The sequence below is a fragment of the Pleurodeles waltl genome, chromosome 3_1, assembly GCF_031143425.1.
Source record: "Pleurodeles waltl isolate 20211129_DDA chromosome 3_1, aPleWal1.hap1.20221129, whole genome shotgun sequence".
In the NCBI taxonomy this organism is placed as follows: Eukaryota; Metazoa; Chordata; class Amphibia; order Caudata; family Salamandridae; genus Pleurodeles; species Pleurodeles waltl.
The window spans coordinates 1,552,366,028-1,552,390,070 of record NC_090440.1 but is presented as its reverse complement, the minus strand read 5'-3'; the positions used below and the strand labels follow the sequence as shown (position 1 = coordinate 1,552,390,070).

General features: G+C 44.1%; 1 protein-coding gene across 1 annotated transcript in view; it reads left to right on the top strand.

Annotated features, from left to right (window-relative positions):
* Window positions 1–24,043, top strand: part of UPP2 (uridine phosphorylase 2) — a 274,606-nt gene that overhangs the window by 229,084 nt on the left and 21,479 nt on the right. The gene's annotated exons all lie outside the window — the stretch shown is intronic.

Genomic DNA, 24,043 nt, shown 5'->3' with positions numbered 1-24,043 from the left:
CACCTGTCTGCCACGCACTGAATTTTCCTGGAGCAGAATGAGCACCGAGGGAGGCTTGCGCTCCAAGGTCAGGAGCCGACTACTGCCTGCCCTCATTGACTGCTGGGCACGGGGGCCCGCAGAGAAGCAGCATCGCAGACCCCTGCTTGCAGATCGCCTTGGGGAAAGAGCAGTCTGAGGCCTAAAGGCACAGAGAAAGCCCGCTAGGGCGGCCCGTAGGTCGGCCTGCCATGGGAACTTAAGAGAGCAGCCCATGTTGGACGGATGAGGATGCCTGAAATCTGAGATGGCTGACGGCGCCTGAGAATGGAGTGGAGAGCTGACAGCTTTGGTTGTTGGATTTTGTTTGTTAGTTTACCTCAGTGGATTGTTGATAAAGGGAGGGACAGTTTTTATGGTCTCAACACATTTGGGTTGTTGGAGAGGGTGGGAGGTGTGAATAAGAGATGTTTTCAACAGTGGCAGAGTCAGAGCCATGACGCCATAGTGTGTGTAGGAGACTTTAATGTGATATTGGACGCACTACTAGATAAATCCAGCACCGCTAGGCACCATACACGCAGGAAGCCCATCAGCCACACAACATCGTCCTAGACAATGATTTGGATGATGTGTGGAGACTCAAACACAAGAATGCCGCTGAAAGCATGTGCACCACATACACACACAATATGTCGCCCCAAACAGACTACTGGCTAATTCCTAGAGATCTCTCCTCTGCATCACACAGGTGCAACACTTGCCGACTACGCTCTCTGATCATGCCCTGGTGCTGATGGAATTGACGGCGGATGGGGGCAGACAGCGGTGTTTTTGTGGAGGCTCCCATCGGGGGTGCTCCAGGACCCACAATTCTAAGAACATATCTGCACCACTATTGTGAAATATTTTACTTTTAGCTCGCAAACAATGTCCTCTGTGAGTACTCTGTGGGAGGCTTTTAAAGTTGTGATTCAAGGGGACCTGCAGATCCACGCAACGGAGAGTCTTGAAGTCCCTGCGCACACTTGACCAACTTGAAATTCCATATTCGTGCACTAGAACTACACCCCTCGCTACTGATGACATAGCAACATTAGCGAACATTAAAAATAAACTAATTTAATATAACGAGGCGACAGACAGGAAACTTCTCTATTTGAGCAAGGAATCTCAAGCCAGAAGCTGGGGGAGGAAGGCAGAACCAGTAAATATTGGCTAGACTCCTCAAGAAGACTAGGGCTAGCCCATACATAACCCAGATTGTAGATGAACAGGGAGAGACCCATGATAACACGGCCTATACTGCCCAGATGTTTATTCACTTCTTTAGGATCCTGTACCAATCCACAGCTAACCAGACTGTGAAACTTATCAATGCCTATTTTGATTTCATACATCTCCTTTGGCTAGACCACGCACATGGGTAGTATCTTAACAAACAAGGATATCAAACAGGTAATCTGCACTAAACTAGGTGATAAAGTGACTGGGATAGATTGCCTGCCACCCTCCTTCTACAAGGAATATTCACATATGATAGCACCCCATCTACTAGCACTTTCTGAGGAGGTCTTCGGGCATGGCAGACTCCTGCATGCCCTTCGGGAGGCCATAATAGTTACCATACTGAAACCTGATAATGGCCCTGAGAGGTGTAAAACCTTTTGACTGCTGTCTATGAAAAATGTAGACAATAAGATCCTAGCCAAATTAATTGCCAACATGTTGGCACCCTTGCTATGGGGCATTGTCAGAGCTGATAAGTTGGGCTTTGTTCCAGGACGATCTAAGACCCATAACCCTGGTACATCATTTGCACTTCTTCAGAAGTTAGATCCAGAACTGCAGGCTGCTGCTATTTTTCCAAAATGCCTTGAATGGGAGTATATTTTCTGACTTATGGAAAGGATAGGCATTAGCTGGCAATTCTTACAATGGATTTGACTATTATACACAGATCCCACTGCATGTCTCTGTACCAATGATGAGCTTACACCCCTATTTCCAATCTCAAGAGGTACCGATAGGGATGTCCCTTGTCCCCACTATTATTTGCAATAACCATGGAGCCCCTGGTGGCCCAACTGTGCCAACACTACTCAAACTGCAGACTCAACTTCACTGCTACAAGCTTGATGATCTCTATGTACGCAGAGGAAATAACACTTTAAGTTATATTGGACCCCTCAACAAACCTCTCACCAATACTTTAAGATTACAACAAACTGGTCCAAGTTAAACTTGTTCTCATTGTCACTTGCTACACACAGTGTGACCCTCAGCCTCACGCCACGAGTACCCAGTGGGCTGGACAGGCTCAGTTGTCAAATATCTGGGCATATGGATTAGCAGTGACTTGGATGAGATATGGCAAGAAAATTTGCAGAAAACACTAACATGGGTAGAGGAGAGAGTATCGCTATAGAATAAACTGGTGTCGCTTATGGCAGGTAGGATCATGATTACATAAATGGTCATGCTCCCCAGTTCAAATGCACCACTGGGTATCAGAACTGGACATTTTATCCTACCAACTCAGTACCCTTCTGGACCTGTGGATACTCTTCCAGGAAGAAGGACTTCTGTGCTACTGAAGGGCTGCTATATTGCAGGACTGCTGCTCTGGAAGAACTGCTTTTCTGTTGTGCTGACCTGCCTGCTGCCCACTCTCCCTGGGTGAGAAGGACTGGACCTACACCATTTGAACTCAGAGTGACTTCAAGGGCCTGTCTGCTTGTCTCCTGTTGCGAATTTTAAGAGATATCAATGACTTTCATCAACCCTATGAGAGCACCTGGAGTCTGCCATATTTGAGTCCTACCCTGCCAAGTGGTGCCAGTGCAATCCTGGGCCCTTGGAAGTGTGTTTTGCTGTGATGAACCAGCAAAATCCACGCATCGCCGGCATTTTGCTGGTTGGAACTGATGCATATCCTTCGACACCGATGCATTGCTGATTAAGGATTTCACATCACCCTATGCGCGGTTCGGCAACGTCGTATCACCTTCATTGTGAAGGGCTCGCTGACAACACACCTCTGACTGCGCGGATCAGACCCGGCCCATCACCTACATCCACAAGGATCAATGCTGATACATCTCCTTCTCTTCTTCTTGCATTGGGTCTTCGCTATCGACGCATCCTACATCCAAAGGTAATTTTTCAGCAGGACAAGGTTGGTCCCTGTATCCGACCCACGATCTATCGCAGTCGGCCTGAACTTTCAGATTTGATTCAGTCAAGCGTGACCAGATAGTCCCGGTTGGTGCTTTATGGTTCTAAGCACTATAGCTATAGATATTATTTAAAAATGCATAAGTCAAGTTCTGTTTATTGGAGTTTTGTTGTTTTGGTCTCATTTGGTGTATTAAATTAAGCTCTTTTTTATAGCCAGGTGTGGTGTTGTGTTTTTACTGTTTTAAGTGTTGCACAAATACTTTACATACTGCCTCCTATGTTAAGCCTGCCTGCTCTGTTCCAAGTAACCAGAGGGTGAGCACAGGTTAATTTATGGTTTGTAACTGACTTACCCTGAATAGGATTGTGTTCCCTACATGGACATGCTGCATACTTCTGCCAACTAGACACCCACTTTTTAACATTGGTGATCAGTGATGGTGATTGGACTTGTGATTGTACACTGCCTTACAGTAATTTGGTGCACAATACCAATCAATACCTATGACCAATTTGAGTCAATTCTCCCTGATTGGCATTTTTATTTTTCTGTCCTCTCTGATTGGCATTTTTAATTTTTCTATTCTCCAAAAATGCCATTTTTTTCTTTTAAATATGTCTGATGCAGCTCAAGGATTTCTGCAAATGGTTTGAGCTTTCTACTAAAGGCTTCTCCAGGAAGGTGGAGTTGCAAAAGGCACAGAGGACTTGGATAGAAACTCGGGTTGCAGAACCTGTGACCCTAGAGGAGGAGGCTAAAGCACTAGATGACGAGTAGGAGCTGGACCACCGTTCACTGAAGAGTCTGGGACTGTCTGTGGGACAGGGGGGCAATATCTTGCCAAAGAAGTAGATCCCCCCCAGGGCAGGGAGCAGTGTATCATCCAGGGTCTTGTCCACAGACAGCTGGAGGAGAGGAGGAAGGAGAGAAAGCTCAAGTCGGAACTGGCAAAATAAAAGATTGAAAAAGGGAAAGCTTTGATTAAAAAGGAGAAAGCTTTGATGGAGAGAGAGAAAGTCATGGAGGGAAAGAGGCTGGCCATGGAGGCAAAGCAAAGGAAGATTTGCCATGAGCTAAGCCTCAGACAGCTGGTCATCAAGGCCAAGGAAGTAGAGCCCAGCAGTAATGCTGGCAGCATACCTGCAGTATCCACTGTTGAAGAAAGGATCTGTATCCCAAAAGATTTGGTGCCCAGTTATATGGTGGGGGACATAGATAAGTGGTTCTCAGTCCATGAGGTGGCAGTAAGAGTGCACAAGGTTCCTGAGGAGTATTTGGGGGAGGTAGTTTGTGGAGGTATATGCCCTCAGTGGGGAAGGACACACTCTTGACACTAGAGGTGGGGGACCAGACACAACACACTACCATGAAGGCCATACTTATCAATAAGGGTTAACCCCTGAGAGATACAGACAGAGGTTCGGGAATAGCCACAAACTTCCCACACAGACCTAGATGGATGTCCTTGATTATTCCAGCAAGGCATTGAAGGGCTGGATGGTTGCAGTAAGGTAGATGGTTTTAGTGGGCTGTACAACCTAATTATGAGGAAGCACATGCTTGAAATATGTTTTCCAGAGCTGCGCCAGCACCTAGTAGACAGCAAGCTGACTGATACCAGGAAACTTGCTAAAGAGGCAGATCTCTAAGTCAACACTAGATAGTATGTATGTATCTTGGGGGGGGGGGCATCCACAAGGGTGGTCAGGGTTCCCACCAGAAAAAAGAAGGATAAATCACAAGGCCCTCAAAACAGTTCACAGGGGAAAGAGTCCCATTCACAATGTGGCCACCAGAGAAAGAGGTTCCCTGACAGGAATCAGAGCAAGCCACCTAAGTGCTATCAGTGGTACGAGTATTGACATTACAAGAGGGATCCCAGTTGTCCCAAGGGGGCACAGCCTCCCACTGGAGGTAAGACACCAGGGCTGGTGAGTGTAGTGCTTGGGGAGGAGTTTGTTCCAGTTAGTGGAGAGGGGGTACTCAGTGAGGTTACCCCAGTGTCCTTGAGTGACGTGGAGATGGTCCCAAAAACCCATGTTCCATCCAGTGCTGCAACTTATAGGAATAGGTTACCATAAATGGGCAAGAAGTTGAGGTTCTGAGGAACACAGGTGCCCGCAGGACTATAGGACTATAGGAAAGAGTCAGCTGGTGGCCCCAGAGCAGATTTTATCCTATGTATTCCACCAGGTTGTGTTAGCAGACAACCATGATGGTCACTACCCAGTGGCCCTTGTTTCATTTGAGGGGGGGGATGGTCAGGACTTCTGAAGGTATCTGTGAGCCCACTTCTGAAGGTATCTGTGAGCCCACTTCTGAAGGTATCTGTGAGCCCTGCCATGCCTTTGGATTGTTTTGCTAGGGAATGACCTAGAGCATACTACCCGGAAGGAAGCTGAACTGTTTGGGAGTACCTCAGTGGGCATGTGCAACCACCAGGTCCATGGCTGCCCGGGAAAGGAGTAAAAAGGGTCTGCAGTCTGGAAGAATGTCCCAGATAGCTGCCAAAAGAAGGAAGGGTAAGGGGCCTGAGGAGGCTGATGGAGAAGATACTGTCCACCTTGGTGACCTAATTGAACTTGCTGCATGGCAAGTAGGAAGACCCACGAGGGAGGACTTCTGCAAAGCTCAGAAGGAGTGTTCAGCCATGGAGGGCATGTGCCAACAGGCTGAAGCCTAGGCACCTGATGATGCCTTTGGTAGTCACTGGATTTACTGTGAGGACAACCTCCTGTATAGAGGGCCTAAGGTACCTGTGTATGGGGCAAAATGGGCCTTGGTGGTCCCACAATGCTACAGGACCTGCCTACTGGGGCTGGCTAGAAGAATTCCCATTGGCAGAGCTTCTGGGCCAGTCCAAGACCTTTGCCAGGCTTCTCCGCCACTAGACCTGGATGAAGGTCTCTTCAGATGCCTACTGTAGAACCAGTTTGACCTGCCAGGCCAGTGGGAAGACAGGGCAGAAACTGAAAATTCTCCCTTACCTGTTGTTGGCGTTCCCTTTGCAAAGTTGCACATTGACATCGTAGGGGTCATGGATCCCCAGACCACATCAAGTCACAGTTTTATCCTGGTTCTAGTGGATCATTTCACTAGGTACCCAGAGGCCATACCTCTGAGGTCTACTACAGCCTTAGCAGTGGCTAGGGCCCAATTGTTTATTTTTTACTCGAGTGGGTTTCCCCAAGGAAGGGGTGTCTGACAGGGGCACCAACTTTGTCTGCTTACATGCAGTCAATGTGGAAGGAGTGTGGTGTTACTTATAAGTTCTCCACCCCTACCATTCACCGACCAATGGGCTTGTTGAGAGATTATGCCTGAAAGGCATAATCAGGAGCCTGCCTGAGGCATAAGTGGGACATCCTCTTGCCATGCCTACTCTTTGCTTACACAGAGGTGCCACAGAAGGGGGTTGAGTTTAGCAACTTTGAGCTTCTGTACAGGTGTCCTGTAAGGGGACCTCTCAGTCTGGTGAAAGAAGAGTGGGATCAGTTTCCCAGGAAACCTCCCCAGGATGTAGTTAGCTACATGCTGGCCTTCAGAAACCATATGGCCAATTTGTGGAAGAGAGCTTAAGAAAACTTAGAAACCAGCCAGGAAGTGATGAAGCAGTGGTATGAACCTAGTACAACTGTCCCTGTGGAATTGCAAGCTGGGCAGAAAGGTGTGGGTGATAGAGCCCATAGACCCCAGGCCCCTCCAAGATCATTGGACTGGACCCCACAAGTTTGTTGAGAGGACGGGGGAGACCACCTACTTGGTGGAACTGAGACCCCCAGGCACCCCAGAATGTTCTCCTCCTTTACCGTCTCAAACCCCACTTTGAGAGGTCTAAGACTACCATGTTGCTGGTGAAAGATGGAGGGGAGGAGGAGGAGGAGGAGGAGAGTGAACCTCTCTCTGACCTCTTAGCCTCCACAGAGAAGTATAGGTCAGCTGAAGGTACAAACCTTTCCCCTACCCTGACATCTGAACAACAAAGGAATTGTCACCAAGATGTTGGGACAATTCTCCTCTCTGTTTTCCGTTACTCCTGGGATTACTCACTTGTGTACCCATGACATTGATACAGGGGACAGCCTCCCTGTCAAGAACAAAATCTTTAGGCTGTCCAACAAAGTGAGGGCCAGCGTTAAGGAAGGCATTTCCAAAATGCTGGAATTAGGAGTGATTGAAGCTTCTAGGAGTCCCTGGTCCAGCCCTGTTGTGCACAAGGGGCACTACACTTGATCTCAGGTTCTGTGTAGATTACAGGGGGCTCAGTTTAGCCACCAAGTTGATGATCATCCCATCCCTGATGCGGATAAGGATGAGCTAATTGACAATTTAGGGGTTGCTCAGTTTCTGAGTGTTTTTGACCTTATTTCAGGATGCTTGCAGATTGCCCTAATTGAAGGATCCAAGGAGAGGTCAGCCTTCTCCACTCCAGAGGCCACTATCAATTTAGACTTTGGACTCAAAAATGCCCCTGCCACCTTCCAGAGGCTGATGAACCAGGTTTTGGCTGGTATGGAGGCTTCAGAGTGGATTCCCTGGATGACATATCTGTCTTCAGTAGCAGCAGGAAGGAACACCTCTTTCACCTCCGGGATGGGCTTCAGGCCTTGTGTAATGCAGGTGTGACTATCAAGGCCAGTAAGTGTCAGATAGGGTAGGGGTCAGTAGTATACTTGGGACACCTGGTGGGCGGGGTAAGGTACAACTCCTTCAGGTCAAAATAGAAACCATCATGGCCTAGGAGCCCCTAAAGACTCAGACAGAAGTGAGAGCCTTTCTAGGCCTCATAGGACATTACAGGAGGTTTGTCACAACCCCTGTGCTCAAGGCCCCTGACTTTTGCAAATAATTCATAATGCAAACTGATGCCTCAGAGCATGACCTAGGGGCTGTACTATCACAGAAGAAGGCCTTGGCCAACCTGTAGCTTTCATCTCCAGGAGGTTACTACCCCAGGAACTGTCGTGGAGTGCTATTGAGCAGGAAGCTTTTTCTGCGGTCTTGACACTGAAAAAGTTGGGACAATACCTGTTTGGCACTCGTTTCCAGACTCAGACAGACCACAGGCTCCCTCAGATGGCTAATGCAAATGAGGGCTGAGAATCCAAATATGTTGAGGTGGTCAGTCTCCCTACAGGGAATGGACTGTACAGTGGAACACAGATCTGGGTCAGACCACACCATTGCTGATGGTCCCTCTAGGTTCTGCCACCTTAGTGATGAGATCTCCCAAGAGGTTGGGTAGCTCTTCTCACTTAAAGCTTGGAAGGACAGGTGTTACACCTGTCAGCCTTAGGGTGGTCTTCTCTCAAAACTTTGCCTGTTTTACTTCACTTTTACTGATCTGTTTCTCTTGAGCCGTATGACTTTGGGCACTTTACCACTGCTAACTAGTGCTAAAGTGCATGTGCTCACTCCCCTGCAACATGCTAACATTGGTGTATCCAAAATTGGCATATATAATATACTTATAAGTCTCCAGTGAGGTGCACTATATGTGCCCAGGACCTGTCAATTAAATGCTACTAGTGAGCCACTGCAGAGCCTGTGTGTAATGTTTCACAGCCTAGTCAACTTGGCATTTAAAACCCTTTGCCAAGCCTTAGACTCTTTTACACATAAGCAACTCCTAAGGTAGCCCATGGGACATGCTGTGTCATTTAAAGGCAGGGCATATACTTTGGAGTTTTACATGTCCTGGTAACGGAAAACTCTCAAATTAGGTTTGCACTACTATGACACACTTCCCTCTTATAGGGTAACATTGGGGATTCCTTATTACATTTAATAAAATGTAATTCCTGATTGAGAAGGAGTTGACCTGCCAGGTTTTGTATCTATGAGATTGTAATGATAAATCCTCTTTAATGTTAAAGTTGGACTTACTATTTCAGTTTTGAAAATGCCACTTTTATAAAGTTGACATATTCCTGCTCTTAACCCTGTGTGCCTGCAGCCTGTCTCAAATACACGTCTGGGGGAGGGTGACGGTTGTTTGCATTCCCTCTAGACAGCCTCACACAAAGGAAGGGTAGGTGTGACTGAGGTGCCATCTGCATGTTGTTGGGTCAACCAGGTCAGGATGGGAGGGAGGAGCTGACACACCTGCATAGTCAGTACACTGCTCCCGCACAAAGGACTGTTCAACCCCCTGTAGTGTGTCTGGAGCCAGGGCAGGAAGAGAGGACCTCTGTACTCTTCAAATCCATCCTTTAAATTCAACCTCAGTTCAAAGGCACCACTTGGTACAAGGGTACAAGAATTGGACATCTAACCCTACCAACTCAGTACACTTCTGGACCTGTGGATACTCTGCCAGGAAGAAGGACTGCTGTGCTGATGGAGGACTGGTACACTGTTGCTCTGGAAAAACTGGTTTCTGCTGACCTGCCTGCTGCCATCTTTGCCTGGGTGAGAAGGACTGGACCTACACCACCTGAACCCAGAGTGACTCCAAGGGCTTGCCTCCTGTTCTGAAATCTCAAGGACATCAAAGACTTCCATCAACCTTACAACAGCACCTAGTCTCTGCCATCTTTAAGTCCTACACAGCTAAGGCGTGCCCTTTCAGCCCAGGGCCCTTGAAAGTGGGTTTTCCTTTCTGAACCATCACAATCCATGCATCACTGCTGTTGGGCCTGTTGAAATCAATGAATCTCTTTCAACACCGACGCATGACTGTTTGAGAACTTCACATCACTGGCTGTACGGCTTGACGACATTGCATCACCCTCATCGCAAATGGTTTGCTGACGATGCATCTGACTACACTAATCAGAACCAACGCATTGCATGCATCTAGTGAGATCAACGTATCACCTCCTCTGCTCCTCACATTGCGTCTTCGACCTTGACGCATCCTCCATTCAAAGGTAGTTTTCAGTGGGACAGGGTTGGTCCCTGTAATCGACCTACGCTCCATTGTGGTTGGCCTGAATCTTCAGATGTGAACCAGTCAAGCTCAACCAGATAGCCCCACTTGACGATTTATGTTTCTAAGGACTATATTTGCAGATTGTTTCGAAAATTCTTAAGTCATGGATTATTTTAGTGTAGTGTTTAAAACTGTTTTACTGTTTTAAGTGTTTCACAAATACTTTACATATTGTTTCCAAAGTTAAGCCTGCCTGCTCTGTGCCAAGCTACCAGAGGGTGAGCACAGGCTAAGTTATGATGTGTGGCTGACTTACCCTTACTAGAATTGTAGTCCCTACTTGGAAAGGGTGCATACCTCTACCAACCAGAGACACAATTTCCAACACCAGATTAGACCTAGTGAAGTAAATCTCAAACTTATGTAGAAAAAAGCTGTGGGACTTCCTAAGGGTTATATTGTCTCCACATATCCATCACATCAAGTGGACTAAAGGGAACCTTAATTGAAGAATTGTTATGACTCAGTTCCCCATCATAATTTTAATTGTATGTATCTAGTTATGTACTTAATATCCAAATAAACTATTCACAACCACTTAAAGGATCTACACTCTCAGCTAGTTCTAATGCTAGACATTGTTCATGGTTTGGACCATAGACTATGCACATGGGAAACATGTGAGGTCACATATGTAAGTGGTCACCCTTGAGCCAGATTGGTGCATGCTGCCCTACACTACTCAAAGTTACGGGTAAAGTATTAGTACTGTTTTCCCTTATACTGATGCTGATTGTGGGGTCACGTAGCAGCGAAGAAAGCCCATGTTACTGAATTTTGAAAATGGCTCTTAGAAGTTACATAGATCTCCCCTCGGAACAGAAAAAAACTTTGCTACCTTTCACTGCTTTTCATCACAAGCGAATCCTTTGATGTTTCAAGTAATAATTTTTAGAGAACGTATCATGATTTCAGAATTCTCATATGAATATTATATAAAACATATTGAGTAGCCCATTTACTGGTCTAATTTCCCCCCTATTCATTTTCAGTTTTATTTGCTGGACCCCATCACACACTGCACCTGTCCCCAGCTGCCTCCACTCACCCATCTGATTCTTGATTTCTTTCCCTACCCAGGAAACACACCCTCCAGCTTGGTTATGACTACAACCGCTATATCCCAGGAGGTCGGGAATTGCCATTTTCAGACCACAGTACATCCATCTTTCCTCTCCCTGACAAATCATCTTTTTATAATACCTATTTCAACACTTGAAAGGAGCTTACTCTTCTATTTTTGTTCTGGATAAACATATTACTAAATCATGAGACAATTTGTCTGCAAATTCTGCCCAGGACTGCCCCCTTTTTATATTTTGCTGGAAAACCTCTGCAGTACCATCAACCTTTCCTTTTCCTTCTTCCATTTCCAATCAGGATATTTTCTACAATACTTTGCACATGCCAACGTTCCCTCAATTGATTTAGCTTACCAACAAACACTAGACAGTTGCAACTAAGTGCTAATATCGAGGCCCAGCCCAATTATAAAAGCAGACACGAGTGCTAGCATTCCTTGATTACACTATGTTGCTTATACTTGCAATGATCTTTCATAATAAGCATTGGCATGTGCAATCACATCTTTATTCTATGCAGTTTCAATATTTTATTTACCAATTTTCATGTTGTGGTATGTAGGAGGCTGGCCTGGTTTGTAGTGGGTACCCATAGGCATGAAAACAGTGCAATTAGTGAAAACCACAATAGTTAGAAATGGGCCTGGAGGGACACAAACCATATACTAAGAAAGTGGAATGCGAATGTCAGTTTCTCACCTAGGCAAGTGTAGTGTGTAGAGGGTTGCTGGGAGTACTAGAAAACACCAAAGGTAAGTACTAGAACTCACCCCAGAGCCCAGGAAAGTAGGAGTAAAACACAGTAACTTTCCCAGAACACACAGAAACACAGGAGAGAAGATTATGCAAGAACCAGAAGGGACTGCTAGACACCAAGGGTGGATTCCTGGGCCTGAAGACCTGTGGAAGAATGGGACCAAGTCCAGGAAGCACAGAAGAGTCCGGGGAGAACAGGAGCCCCTGCTAACCCAGATGAAGGTGCAAAATGAGAACCACCAGTGAGGAAGAACAGTCAGTACTGCACCCAAGAAGACGAATTCGGGTTCCTGGTTGGTGCAGATGATGTCCCATGCCGGATGCAGTCTGGTTTGCGTTGCTGGAGTCCACAAACAAGCCTTGGCACATGCAAAGCTCGCGGTTAGCGGAAAATGGCACTGCCTGTGACCAGAAGGGACCTGGTGGACTCTACCCAGAAGGGAGAGTCAGAGGGGGCTCTCAGCAACTCAGAGAGCACACAGAAGACCAGGCAGCGCATACAGGAGTCCCACAGCATGGGGACAAAGGAGGTGCAAAAGGAGGCCCATGCAGCACTACAACAAAGGATCCCATGCCGCCGGAGAACCACTCAGGAAGCGTGCATCGCACAATAGAGTGCTGAGGGCTGGAGCTGCATGGAGCACAAAGAACTTTGTGGAAGGATGCCAACAAGCCTTGGCAACTGCAAAACATGTGGTGCATGGGGGTACTGTCGTGGGTGGGGAGGCAAGCTCTTACCTTCTCCAACTTTGGACAGTAGGACATTAGAACTGTCGGGACCACTTCAGTCTACCACCGGTGATGCAGGATCCACGCAGCTCATCAGGAGAGGGGATCCACGCAGCCAGTCATCGATGCAGAGAGGTGCCTGCTGAAGCAGGGGAGTGACTCCTTCACTCCAAGGGTGATTCCCTCACTCTTCTGGTGCAGCCTGGAGACAGGCTGTCCTCTGAGGATGCACGACCGCGAAACAGTTGCAGTCGCTGGCAGAAGCTGAAGAGACAATTTTGCAGAAGTCATCTTTGCTTCATTTTTGCAGTTTGTAGAATTCCTGGAGGGTCCAGATGCAGTTTCTTCGGTGAGAAGGCGAAGTAGAGGATGCAGAGGTTTCCTGCTAGAGTCTTGCAATCCGAATCAGAAGAACCACCCAAAAGAGAGACCCTAAACAGCCCTGAAAGGGGGATTGGTCAGCTAACCATGTAAGCACCTATAAGGGGAGGGCACTGACATCACCTGCTGACACTGGCCACTAAGATGCTCCCAGAGTTCCCTGCAAACTTGGAATCCAAGGTGGCAAAACCCAGGGACCCTCTGGAGGAGCTCTGAGCACCACCCCTGGGAATGGTGATGGGCAGGGGAATGGTCTCTCCCCTTTCCTTTGTCCAGTTTCGTGCCAGAGCAGGGACTGGGGGTCCCTGAACCGGTGTAGACTGGATTATACAAGGAGGACACCAAATGTGCCCTTTAAAGCATTTCCAGTGGCTTGGGGAGGCTACCCCTCCAAGGCCTGTAACACCTATTTCCAAAGGGAGAGGGTTTAACGCCCCTCTCCAAAGGAAATCCTTTATTCTGCCTTCCTGGGCTTGAGCTGCTCAAGCAACAGGAGGGCAGAAATCTGTCTGAGAGGTGGCAGCAGCTGGGGCTGCCTGGAAAACCTCAGAAGGGTAGAATTGGAATACTGGGGTCCTCTAAGGAGCCTCCAGAGTACATGGAATCATACAACCAATGCTTGCAAAAGCCTTGGGGTATGATTCGAATATGTTTGATACCAAATATGCCTATGTTCAGAGTTACTATTATGTAGCTGGACATAGGTAGTGACCTATGTCCAGCACATACGTAAAATGGCATCCCCGCACTCGCAGAGGTCACGGGGGCACCTCTGCTAGTACAGGGGTATCCCCTGGAACTCCATAGGTACCATATACTAGGGACTTATAACGCGGCACCAGTATGCCAATTGTGGGCGAAATGCTGGGTTACCAGTATGCAAAAACCATAATTTAAGGGAGAGACCATAACTACTGGGGTCCTGATTAGCAAAATCCCAGGAGACACAGTCAGACACACTGACAAACAGGCCAAAAGTGGGGGTAACCAAGCTAGAAAGAGGCTACTTAATACATTGTGATACCCTTTCCTTTAACTACTGCATCACCTATTAGTTTGATGAGGGTTCACATTTTGGACCCGCACACTGAGGGTCTCTATCTGGCAGCTTCACATACACCTTACAACTGTCCAATATCCAAACAGGACTCAGGACTCATAAGGTTCTATAGCATTATAAAAAGTTCAACAAAGTCTGATTCCAAAAATAAAATGGATGGCACAGATTCTCAAAGCTTTCTTCTTTGGTGAAACAAATTATTTTTATTCATAAATGTTCATAAAACCATCTTCCTCTGTAGTTCATAGTAGCCGCAATTCATAATAGCCATAGTAGCCAAAGTGTTTCATCCACACGGACTTCTTCAGGGCTACAAACATGCAAATACAACTATAACTTTCCATGCATTCACATAAATATATATAAAATACTCTTTTTTCCCAAAACTAAGACTTTACATACTATTTACAAAAGACACACATTATTCATATATTTACACAAAATACCACCTTACAACAGAAAACATTCTTACATTTACACCAGTGTTTGTTGTAAGCAAAATATTTGCAAATACTCTACTTGTTATCAACCTCGGAGTCACATATATTTATGTGACTCATTCACTGTGCCAAACCATTTTGAAATTATAAACTACAACATGTCTATTTGAGAGGCAAACTCTACATTTAATTCATATCGTTCTATACATCTATTCTATTACATGCATAACAGCTCCCTATCTCATTAATCAAACAAACATGTAACCGCTAAAGTAGAAAGATGAAATAGGGTGAGACGAATCACGAAGACAAGCGATAATACGTCATTTTATAGCATTCTCGAGAAGCGTCAAACAACATAAGCTTGAAAAATATTTGTGTAGAAAGCAAAACATTATTTCAAGTGCCAATAAATTTAGACTCAGTTAGTACTCAGTATTAAAAAAGCTCCATAACTCCTATGTGGAAGCGAGGAAAGAAAGGGAGAAGTTCAGAAAAACATTACACATTCTAATTTAAACTACAACAACCCTTACTTCATATGTCAATTCTCCAATGTTTTCTGCTGTGGCATCCCATTAGGAAAAGATCAAAAAAATATTCCTACATTTACGCCTGCGTTTTTATGGCCTGAGAGTGATTACTTTCACCTGTGAATTAAACCGGGGCCTTCACGGATTATGGCGGCCATATTGAACTGGCCAAGAACATCTCAGTTTTTACCTGCCTGTGTTTCCATCAACAATTGTATCAGTTTTTAATGTGATGCTTCCTAAATATATGTTGTAATGGAACACTGCAAAGTTGGTCAAATATGCTGTATATTTTCCTGTAAACTTATCTAAAGAAAAACAAAATTGTAGCATAAAAACAAACAAATACATGTATAAATGAAACCCATTCAAAATATGGCGGCTGTATTCAGAAGCCAAAACCAGTGCACGTTCCAATATTTATAGCAGCCATCTTGAGATGTCTATGATTATCTAGATTTCACCTGATTATACATCCCATTGGCAGTCATGTATATATTTGGTCTATTGCTTCGATATATGTTAAATCTAATGCTTCGAGGATATCCGCACAAGCCTTATGTTGAGTCTGTGTAAACTTTATACTAAGTTCGCATCATAAGAGATTTAGGCAAGTATGTATATACATGTAATGCCATCCAAAACAAGGCTGCCATCTTTAAATTGTGTAATTCTCCATCCTGTGTCCTATATATAAAAAGATCATGTAACTATCTTAAATTATAACCAACGATCATCATGTAGATGAAGAATAATATCCATAAACAGCAAATATTGTCGCCTACTCTTTCTAGTCTGTATTATAAATGCTGGGGCAAAATTATTATTGAAAAAACACAGCAGCCATCTTTAAACAGTATAATCTTCACAATGAAATTGTAACAACAGCAAAGGCCTTCTTTAAAAAGTATGTTATTGATGTGAAGCTCAAGCAGCTATTTGTAAGAGATAGTATACTCTTCTCAATGTTATGTATATTCTTATAAGTAAGAATCTTATATTCTAATCTTCTGTTCACATTTTATTTATATGTGTCAGTTGGCACCTCAGCTCATATAAAATGAAAAAATAAAAAGGACAATGAATGCCATTCTACAATTCTGGAATGTACACATCCATTATCCATGTATCCAAAATCTGCAATTTCAAACTCCTAAAAAATTATGCAATTCGCTGTTGATATTTAAACCCTCATATACTGTTCTTAAGTGAGCTATCCATCTTGCTTCTGCTTGTCTGAGCAAAAGCTCTCTATTTCCTCCTCTTTCATTGTATGTCACATGTTCTGAACCATGGAACCACATTTGGGTATTGGCGGGGTGAACTAAATGTATATGAGTTGCCACCAGATATCTTTCATCGCAATTTCCTATTGCCCTAATGTGCTCCTTTATCCACATTTTCAAATTCTGGATACTGCTACCTACATAGATCTTTCCACTTAAAGCATCCTAGCACATACACCACATAAGTTGTATTACAATTAATAAAAGATTCAACTGTATATTCAGTTTGAGTATTATATCTAAACTTTTTGATTTTATTGACTCCTATTTGGCATACAGAACAATCTCCACAAATAAAGAAACCTTTAGGTTTATCCAGCAACCATATGCCTACTGCTGATTTATTACAATTGCTTCTAACATAGCATTTTTCGGAATGTGTTGCCCTTGCGATAGATCACTCTATGTTTTTTTGGCACAATTCCCTTTGGACGCATGGCAGAGTCCAGAATATGCCAATTCTTTCTTAAAGAATGTAAAATATGATTGCTATATGCATTATTATTTGTAATAAAATGTACTTCCTTTCTCTTATTAATGTTTTTCATTCTTTTTTTTGTTCACAATTTTCTCTCACAGTAGATTTCCTATCTAATTTCCTAACTCTTGTTTTAGCCTTTTTGAGAAACCCCACATCATAGTCCCTATTTTTAAAATCTTGCTCAATTCCCAATAATCTTTTTTTCAAAATTGGCTTCCTGACTGCAATTTCGTCTTGCCCTTACCATTTCGCTATATGGTATGGCTTCAATGGTTTTCTAGAATGGGGTCTAGTGGCATGAAGCATGCTATTGCAGGCAGAAGGTGTTTTAAATATATCACTGTTCATAACATTACCCTGTATATATAAGCATAAATCCGAAAATGTAATGTTTTGTTTATCATACTTCAAGGTAAGTTTTACATTAAAACCATTTTTCTTTAAAAACGAATGATATGCCAGAACATCAGTTACACTGCCATTGCATATCATTAAGATGTCATCTATGAACCGTCCATAGAATATGACGTTATTGATCCAGTCATGTGCAATCGGGTCCCCAGGCATGCTCAGCCTCAAACAAACAACTGTCCCACAAGTCTTTGGCACTAAAATAAAAAATAATGCATCCAAATCTGTCCACAAAAAGTTTGATAACCTTGTTATCCTCTCTACCATTTTTATGGGGCTTCCTGCAAACTCTGAAAGTTCTTAGTGAATGACTACGAATCATACCCGGTCCAAGGCACATGAATGCGAACTGGTTTGCCATCTGCCCTCCGCACCTTTCTCAATCGGTATTCCTCTGTCCATTCAAGTAAATGCATTTTCTGGAATGTCATCATCAATCTGTTTTCTCAGTGACACTTCACTCACTCTTCTTAAGTGTTCTACATTCTCCCCACTTTCTTACCTTTTCCAACAACTCCTCAAGCCAATGCTTCAACATCACCAATTTCTTTCTTCATGTGAGTGTCACTCAAATTTAACATATGTGAAGGACTTAGGGTCTGATTTAGAGATTGGCAGATAAGTACTTCGTCACAATAGTGACAGATATTCCATCAGCTGAAATCGAAATCCCATTATGTCCTACGGAATTTAGATTTTGTCCAACAGAATATCTGTCACCGTTGTGACACAGTAACTCGTCTGCCAATATCTAAATCAGGCCCATAGTCTTATTTTGTGCAAATCCACTCTGAGCTGCCCAGCTACCGTAACTAGTTGATGATATGCTACTCTCTCTCAAGTACTGTCCTTTACTACCAAATGAATCAAACTATCTCTGCTTAATCCTGATGCCACCTTCTTTTATCATGTTAACTAAATAGGCCTAACCTGTGCCGAACGCTGGCTTCAGCAATGTGCAGAGTGGGCTGGCTATAGAGATGGCCTGTGGTCAGGCTCTGCTCCTGCAGCAGGCCAACCTACTGCTATGCATGCCCTTTGGTCAGAACCAGTAGCCACCCCCCGTGGATAAGCAAGATTCCATTGCAGTTTTTTTTTTTTGGTACTACCACAGAATTACCAGGTGCTACTGTAGTACAGAGGCACCATAATAAAAAAAATGCCTTTTTGGTTTGACCTCGAGGGCTGTCCCTCTGGGACCCATCCTCCCACAGGGGCCCAGGGGTCAGGTACTCCTACCGAACCCCCCTTATTCCCTATTTTATGTTATTTTCCTACAACACTGGGATTGAGTCCGCAAGTCATGGCCTCAACTTTCTCTTCATTTTGCAATCAGACAATCAGATCTCATGATTTGAGCTTGTGGTACCATGATACTCTGAGGTAGTACCACAGTAGCACTGTGCTCTCTATATACATGCATTTCGAACCTTAATTTATCAAAAAACCCTGATCGGATTTACACAAAATGACAAAAAGCACACTTTCTGGATTAAAATCTAGCTTTCTGCCAAATTTGGTGTCATTCTGTTAGAAATTGGGTCTGTAGTTGGCAGAGGTATACACCCTTGTCCAAGTAGGGACCACAATCCTTTTCAGGGTAAGTCACAACTTAATCTAAATTATCCTATGCTCACCCTCTGGTAGTTTGGCACAGAACAGGTAGGCTTTAATTAGAAGGCAATGTGTAAAGTACTTGTGCAATAACTCATACAGTAACACACTGCAAACACCACAGAAATACACCACACAGGTTTAGAAAAATAGATAACATTTATCTGTATAAAATAAGATTAAATTGACAAAATTCCAATACGCACAAGTCAAGATATCACTTTTTAAAGGTTTAAATGAGTCTCAATTCTTAAGGATCAATGGTTATATCCTTGTAACACACAGTGTTACCAGGGATGAATCAAAAATAAGGACGCACGGGGGCCACAGAGAAAGAGTTGCAATGAAAAATAAGGTGCTGCGTCAGATTTTCTTGCACGGCACAGACAATACATAATTTCTTTCCACGCTGCAAGGTGATGCGCCGATTTCCAGTAGCGCAGCCTTGGTTCTTCACTGCGATGCTGGGATATTTTGACGCCCAGGGACGATGCGTTGAAAATCCTGGGTGCGCAGGGAGAAAAGAGCAGGTGCTGCGTCGATCCGGTAGGCGATGCAGTGATTTTTCAGCCGTGAGGCAGGTGCTGCGTCAGATTTCTAGAGGCGAGTCCAGCGCTGTGTCGTTCTGTTTGTCAGTGTGTCGATTTTCCAGCTGCGATGCAGGTGCTGCATCAATTTCTGCAGGTGTTGCGTTGATTTTCCAATACACAAGGATTTCCTGAGGAGGTGAAGTCTTTGTTGGCCCTGAGACTTCAGAAACAGGAGGCAAGCTCAATCCAATCCCTTAGAGAGCACTATAGGAGGAAGGTAGAGTCTTTCCAGCAGAGTAAGGAGCACCAGGCAACAGGGCAACAAGCAGGAAAGCAGTCCTTCAGCAAAGCAGTCCAGATGAGTCCTTTGAGCAGCCAGGCAGACTCTCCGACAGAATCCAGGTCCAGACGTTTTTGATTTGGTGTGGTCAGAGACCCAGTATATATACCCAAAATGCCTTTGAAGTGGGGGAAACTATAAAGAGTGGTTTTGAAGTGCACAAGATCCCCTTTCAGTCCAGTCCTGTATACCAGGATCCCTGTTGGGGGTTATCAGTCCTTTGCGTGAGGGCAGGTCACTGGCCTTTGAAGCGTAAGAGAGAGCCCCTCCACCCTTCCTGCCCAAGGAGACCCATTCAGTATGCATAATAATGCAGATGTGACTGAGTGTCCTGTGTTTATGGCTGTCTGAGTGGAATGCACAAGGAGAGCTGTCAACCAGCACAGACCAAATGTGGATTGGACACAGGCTGTAAGGCACAGATGGCAGTACGTGTCAGGATATGCCCACTTTCTAAAACTGGCATTTCTAAAATAGTAATATTAAATCCAACTTCACCAGTAAGCAGGATTTTTTGATTACCATTCGGGTCATACTAAACACGATAGGGCTACTCCTTCCAGATCAGAATCTACTACTTAAAAGTATATGAGGGCAGTTCTATTGCTAGTCTATGAGCGAAGCAGGCCTTTTAGTAGTGGAAAACAATGTTTTCACTACCAGGACATGTAAAACACACACGTGCATGTCCTGTCTTTTACTTACATAGCACCCTGCCCTATGGGTTACCTAGGGCCTACCCTTAGGAGTGACTTGTATGTAGAAAAATAGGAGTTTAAGGCTTGGCAAGTAGTTATAAATGCCAAGTTGATATGGCAGTTAAACTGCACACACAGACCTTGCAATGGCAGGCCTGAGACATGGTTAAGGGACTACTTATATGGGTGGCACAATCAGTGCTGCAGGCCCACTATTAGCATTTAATTTACAAGCCCTGGGCACATGTAGTGCGCTTTACTAGAAACTTACAAGTAAATTGGGTATGAGCCAATGTTACCATGTTTTAGGGAGAGAGCACATGCACTTTAGCACTTGTTAGCAGTGGTAGTGTCCAGAGTCCTAAAGCCAACAAAAATGAGGTCAAAAAAAGAGGAGGAGGAAGGCAAAAAGTTTGGGGGGACCCTTCAGAGGGGGTCATTTTCCAGCACATTCCTTTCAGTGGCTTTTGCTGTATTGCTTTTGGGGAACCATGTTTCGAGATCCTCTTCTTCTCACCTTCCTCCCCCTGCCCCCTTCAGCCTGACAGATCATCCTGAAACGTTCTAGGAAGGAGCTGAGATTGATTAACCCTTTCTGTAAAGATTTTAAGGAACATTTGTCAAACTGCAATGTGATTAGCGAACAAAAAAATCTATTCCTATGGAAACCCGGTCCTAACTATAACTAAACCGCCATTGTGTAATATGTATATTTATGTTCACTGAAAAAAACAAAGGTTAAAGTGGTGTTACAGTTAGGTTAGGTGCTAAAACTTTAACTTGTGTTAAAACAACAACAAGAAATTTACTGAAAAAACAACAATTAAAGTGACATCTTACTTAGCTCTTGGAATGAGACACAAGCTAACTAAAAAAACAAACCCCACTAAAATACACCAGTTATATTTTAGTGACCTCACATATTACATCACTCATGCCATGTTAAATGACATAATTGACATCATCTTAGTCGCAGCCTATGGGCAGACTAAGATGAGTGTCTGGGCTCCAGGAAGGCCCTGTACTCAACTCTCTTGAAGCATCAAACCTCTACTGTACATGATGTTTGACATGGGGCTTAGCATGTGGCCAGGGTCTGAACCCACTCCTCTGCAAATGTGCAACCTCCACCATGCAGAGACTTTGAACACACACAGTGGAAGTTGATCCAGCATCAGTATGCCCTTTGCTGCCCATTCTGTTCATGGCAGGGGTTTTTGCTCAATTTTCAGCACACTGGTCCCCTAGATCAGTCCCACAGTATGTATCAATGTGTAGGTTATAAGTATTGCATTTGGTGTGCAAGTTATGGATTGCTGTCTTAAAAATACCCAGCAAATTTCAGTAGTTTTTCGGTTTTCATTTGTAACCATAATTCCACTTTAACTGCCTTTTTCTTTGAAATTCTAGGTTTTTTTCAAACATATATTCATAATTTACAACCAAAGCTAAACATAACTTCACTTTAACCTTTTGCTCTTTCAATAAATGTTTTTTTTTTTAATCATATACCACATATAACAGTTCCATACCCTGAAACAGACATGAGCAACCAGTCCCCATTGCCAAGGGCCATTGACATTCCTCAGTGTGGGTTAGCCACAGGACCTGATCTGAGGCTATGCCCCTGCACCCAAACCTCCAGTCAGCCAAAATACACTGAGCAAAGCCTTTGGCTTTACAGGGTTGGTATGGACCTTAGTGCCTGGCCTTTGGCCTGACCTAGCACACAACCGTCCTTAGGAAGCCAACTTCCTCTGCACATGGACAATAGCCATGTACAACGTTGTTGGCAAAGGCGATCAGGCCCTGCACCCAACATGCAGGGTGGAGCCTGCTCCTTTTGTGCAAGATCCGGGTTGGCCACACGGCCCTATCCCATTAGGCCATGCTCTCAATCCACAGTGTGCAGCCAACCCCATACATGGCCTTTGACCAAACACAGCCAGAGTGCACTGAATACTTTTTTCTATTTTTTTTTTGGTTTGGAATCATATACTTTGCACCTAATTCACAAATCCTGAGGCACCAGGAGTGTCTGTGGGACCCGGGGAGGGTGTGATATTTGCAAATCTGATGCCACATTTGTGAATCCGGTGATCCTTTTTTCACACAATTTAATGCCAGGTGGTCCCTTTAGGGCTCTTCCACATGGGCCTAGGGGTCAGGGTAAGTTTATACTGCCCACCTTGTGACCCTTGTCTTTTTGTTTTTCCCAAAATGGTGCTCAGTGCATCACGTTGGGTAATGGTGGCCGAAACGGAAATTATTCAGTGACAGCCATGGCTTCAAAGCATGGCGGATTATTGAATCTGCAGTATATGACAGGAGGAAAAGCTTCCTAGTCCAATGGTGTGCTTTTATTTCTTTAAATGGATTTTCAAATCATCTATGGATTCGCAAATATACAAAGGATTTGCAAATTAACAGCCTTCAAAGCTATAAAATGTAACCTCTTCATGCCCAGACCAGAAAACATCGTAAAGGTTAATTTCTCAAAAATTACAAAATTTATTTACACCAGATTAAGCAAAGAAACTTCCTGTGGTAAAGTTCTATTTTCAAGCCCAGGGTGACGTAACTTCATTCTGCCGTTTTTTTTTTCATTTTCGAGGACCAAGAATCTATGGGACATAAAAGGAGCAAATATATTTTTTAGGACCCACCCCAACTTTTTGGCATCCGCTTGACGCTTTGCACAAAACCTGCCATGAAGAACCCAAAGTGGATGTACTTTTTATCGGGAAGTTTTTGTATGGATTTGTCAAACAATTCCACAGTTAATAGCAAAACAAAAAATGCCTTTTCACTTGAAAGTCTGACCTCACCATCACCACACAGGCGCTATGTCTAAATACAAGTGGGACATAAATGCAATTAGTCAGCATTCTTTGACAGAATCCTCCTTGTATTTAAGATCCAACATAATTGGCATAACTCTTTATACCACTCTTATTTTTCGAAAATTGGGAAAAATTGAGTGGTTGCAAACTGAAGAGGTTCAACTTATGTTTAAAATCCAACACATCACTAACGCATTTGTCAAAAAATACCAAGACAGAAAACATAATAATAGCAATGAATGTTGCACAGCAACATAGTCATATTTCCAGTGCTTAATTTGTGGCACAGTTTTCTCTGCACCTGCTGCTACTTCTAAACACCTACACTTATTATTAATCAGAGTCTACCACATAGTGGTTCTGTCTACCCTATGTTTTTTTCAGCAGAACACATTAAACATATCGATATAGTTTTAGAATTATGACAGAACTGTCCAGGCCATCTAAACTGAAAGACCTGACCTGGACTAGTCCAAACTGCCACTCTCGTATGAGTGTAATGGTTAGAAAGCTAATGCTGTCACTGGCAATCTGGAGATGTGGCAGGAGCTGTGGGTGGTGCCAAGTGCGGTGGACTAGGGCCCTGGCACTTTGATTTTTCCAAATTAAACACTGCATATTTCTGGTCTCCATACTCTGCAGATTTCCTCTTGGACTTTCTGTTAGCCCGCTGGTGCCGTTCCACGGACAGGATTATTCGTACATTTATCTATTTTGTTGGAACATTCTTAACATCAAACTGCTTTGCCATTGTACTGTATAGTC